This window comes from Lactuca serriola, chromosome 8 (genome assembly GCF_051521515.1).
Source record: "Lactuca serriola cultivar US96UC23 chromosome 8, Lser_US96UC23_V15, whole genome shotgun sequence".
Taxonomy (NCBI): domain Eukaryota; kingdom Viridiplantae; phylum Streptophyta; class Magnoliopsida; order Asterales; family Asteraceae; genus Lactuca; species Lactuca serriola.
Window position 1 is genome coordinate 63,480,553 of NC_136415.1, and position 4,221 is coordinate 63,484,773.

Genomic DNA, 4,221 nt, shown 5'->3' on the forward strand with positions numbered 1-4,221 from the left:
AAAGCTGAAACCCTAACATATTAATCCATTAAGACATCACAAATCTTGCATGGAAGGGATAAAAGGACTATAATCACATTCTTGTGGTTCCTAATAGCTCCATAATGGATAAAGTTTCCAACATTATCCATTAGAATGGTCCCAACAACCAAGATCTAGTCTTTAACTCTCAAAGGGACCAAAAGTGCATCTTTTTCAACTTAGTCTATTAAGTCCAAGTCTCCAACCTTCAGATCTGACTTAATATGATGTTTAGATGGATAAACTTCCCAATTTTATGCATAAAAAGGTCATAGACTTTCAAGATCTAAACTTTATGCACTCAAAGTGACCAAAAACTCATAACACCCAAAACTAGCTAGATGTAACAATTTCATCATCAAGATTCAAACTTTATACCTCCGGAAGAAAGATCAAGGTGAAGAAGGTCTAGATCTACAAGCTCCAATGCAACCAACGCTTCTTCAATGAGTTCCTTCTTCTCCAAGGTGCACCAAGAACACTCCAAATCACTTGTTCATACGAACTCCGTTTTTGACGTTCTTTATATCCACACTTAGCTATTAACGAGGCCTACAACTTTCATTTTGACTCGGTCGGCTAATTTTGACTTTACTTTTGGTCCATATTTTTATAAAATTAAATGATTTTGCTAAAATCATAACTCTCTCGTATGGACTCCGTTTTTGGCATACTTTTTCTCAAAATTCCTATTTTAAAGAGTACTGTGATTTTCTTTTTAGTGGCTTTAGCTAAAAGTCAATCATTCTCTTCGTAATTTTTTACGTCACACATTCCTTGTGCACAGCTGACTTTTATATCTTATAAAAATCATATCTAATTCATATGGAGTCGGATTTTTATGAAATTTATATTTTCGGGATCGGGACGATGTGTACTTTATAAAATAGTGCGTCAATATATATATATATATATATATATATATATATATATATATATATATATATATGTGTGTGTGTGTGTGTGTGTGTGTGTGTGTTTTGACACACTTATTTTATGATTTACGGGGGATTCAGTTGATTTTTTCTATTTTATTATATTATAATAAATCATGAAACACATAATATTCACATAATTCTTCTTTATTACATCAAATATGTTACAATTGTTCACTCTAACTATTACATCATCTTGTTAATGCATAGCGAGAAACGCAGGCGTTACATAGACGCTTCTAGAACCTTCAACCTTATGAGCATCAACAACCTCTGAGCAACCTTGAACAGTCTTGAGCATCATAGAAGACTTCATAACATACGTGGCTTATCAGGGTTAGCATGGTTCATCAAGGAACCAAGATGGTGCAACATGTTGCTAGTTGATCATCACCAAAACCAAATGGCGCAACTTGTTGCCATTTGACCATGACCAGTTGATCATCACTAATTGACCATCACCAGTTAACCATCATCAGTTGGCCCTCACCAATTGACCATCACTAGAAAAAAAAATTGGCGCAATTTGATCTTCTTGGTGAAACTTCTCTTATATGTGGTACAACTCCTTCCCATTTAGCGCAACATGCACCGAATGGCGCAACTCATCCCTTCATGGCGCAACATCCCTAAGGATGGCACAACTTCCCTCTACGTGACGCAACATGATGCTCCATGTTGCTCCAAGTTGCTCCAAGCCACTCCAAATTTCTCTAAACCATTTTTAGATGATCCGTTCCTTTGATACTTAATCCGTTCCTTTGTCAGATGATTCATTCTCTTCTCAAATGATCTGTTCATTTGTTACACGTTTCATGAACCCAAAATGCTTCATTAAGTTCTAAGTGTTCAATGTTGGACAAGACTTCAAAACAAAAGTAAGACTTATGTGAGTTAATAGTATATATAATTGTTAAACTTACTAACTATTTTGTTTTATTCAACGTATTTATAAAAAATAATGTGTTACTAAATAAGAATATTAACTAACCTTTATATCTTAATTTTATTTTGTTATATTCAATAATTGATCTGATAAAGATTTTATATAAATGTTCATTTATTCATACTTTTTTCATAATCTAATTCTATCCTTAACGGTGCACAGAATGGTGGTGTTTGGGCTGGTAGTACTGATGGTATCGTCAAACTCACTATTTCGAAACAAATTGGTACCGCTCCAATAGTTGTATGCGGGTTGATGAACCCATGATTCTTCGAATGACAACAATTTTAAATGATTTTTTTAATTAAACAATAGGGTAATTCTATACAGCACATCCTTTATAGTATGTATATGACGTCCCAATATATTAAGTTAATATTTTATTATTAATGTTATACATTATTTAATATTTCAAAATTAACAATTTTGTTATAAAGTATAGAAAAAGACATTAGTCACACTAATGAAGAAACGATCACATTAATGAAATACATAATAATTATGTGATATATTTACCTCCAATAATATTGGTAAAATAAAACAAATAGTAAATTATTTAATTCAATTTTAGAAGGCTATTTATTTATACACTTTATCTACTAAACTTCAAACTTCAGTTTATAAAAAGTCTTTTCTTTTTAAACTTCAAGACTAATTGATTAATGATTTATATTTTTTCTTTCATCCAACTATATATATATATATATATATATATATATATATATATATATATATATATATATATATATATATACTAATAAAAGAGTAGTCATTTTGTCAAGTGTCATAATATTAGAACTCCTAATTAATATGATGTCACTTGTCATTTTATTAATTCTCCATTTTAAATTCATTAAACCTCCTAATTAATGTGATGTTATTTGTCAATATATTTATTCTTTATTTTAAATTTTAAATTTTATATTATCGTTTTCATTAATTCACAAATAAAAATAATCTAATATATATGATAAATTAATTACACATATTTATTTGAATCGATAATTATAATTTTACATAACTAATAAAAAAATCTTTTAACTAATAATGTATTTAAAATTTTATATAAAATAATTAATTAATAATTTTAAATTTTTTACTATGAATATTTAATCAATTTTGTAACCGTGGTTTCCACGGATTATATATATATATATATATATATATATATATATATATATATATATATATATATATATATAAAATCAAATGAAAATCCTAAAAGGTTAAGACCCATTAAAATTAACATTTAGAAACTTGTAAAATTAAATGTATTTTTGTTCATGTCAATTACTCTTAAAGCTGAGGGTATTTTTGTCAGAATTAATTTTCTTAAAATAGATCAAATTTACATTCGTCATACCATAAATCAGATCTAAACCAATAAACCTCTCATTTTCTTCTTCATCAAGAAAAAACCATAAACATAAAATGCTTCAAACTTTTTTAGCCACCATCTCGCTCCCGCTGCTTCCGTCGTCATTCGACCACCGTTACCATCAGATTGCTTCGTCTTCCTCTCATCTAATAATTTCTGCCACCATCGTCTTCTACATTAACTATTAGAGATTGGTACACCGTCGTTTACATCAGATCTCTTCGTCTTCCTCTTCATCGGTGACTTATGCGTCGGTTAATCGAGATCAAGATCCCTACGAGTTTTCCGATAACATTTTCATTTAAACCATCAACAAATACAACAGAATGAAAATCAGATATGAGTATGCGTATACAGTGCTTTTCCGGTGACGTATTTTGACGTTTTGTTCCGACGACAATTTAAACTTACTGGGGAATTCAAGACTACCTGGTGTGCTGTTTGGTCATGATTTCCGACAGAAGAAAGTGTTCTCTCGAAGGATCGACATGAAATTTTTGAGATCTATTATGGCGAATATTCAAGAGATTAGATATAGAAATTGAGATTTGGAAGAAGTGAGAGCTTGAAGTTTACTTTTCGATTGGAAATGCTCGATCAGTGTGCACATGATTATTTATTTCTTTTGATTGGATCGTGTAATGACCCCAAAACACGATAAAATTATTTCATTTTAAAAAAGAAGTACTACAGGAATAAAAATTGTTCCAAAACCATCATAATGTATAAAATTCACATCATTAGAATACAATATCAAAATGCGGAAATAACGGAAGTGAATGATGTGCCATTGCGCCGGGCCATTCCTCTTAGTATCGAAAGTACCGGAAACCATAAACACAATCTGTAAGAAAACACTTAGTAAGTTTTCCAAAAAGTACCACATGTCAACATACAAATTAATGTTATGGGTCAAATCATAGTCTTACATATGATTCTTG

General features: G+C 30.2%; 1 long non-coding RNA gene across 1 annotated transcript; it reads right to left on the reverse strand.

The window, feature by feature from the left end:
- Window positions 1–3,213: 3,213 nt before the first annotated feature.
- On the reverse strand, window positions 3,214–3,978 carry LOC145069060 (uncharacterized). Its single transcript, XR_013689255.1, has 2 exons — window positions 3,710–3,978; window positions 3,214–3,554 (listed from the first exon to the last, which is right to left on the reverse strand). It is a non-coding gene; the product is annotated as an uncharacterized LOC145069060 (long non-coding RNA).
- Between the last annotated feature and the right edge of the window lie 243 nt (window positions 3,979–4,221).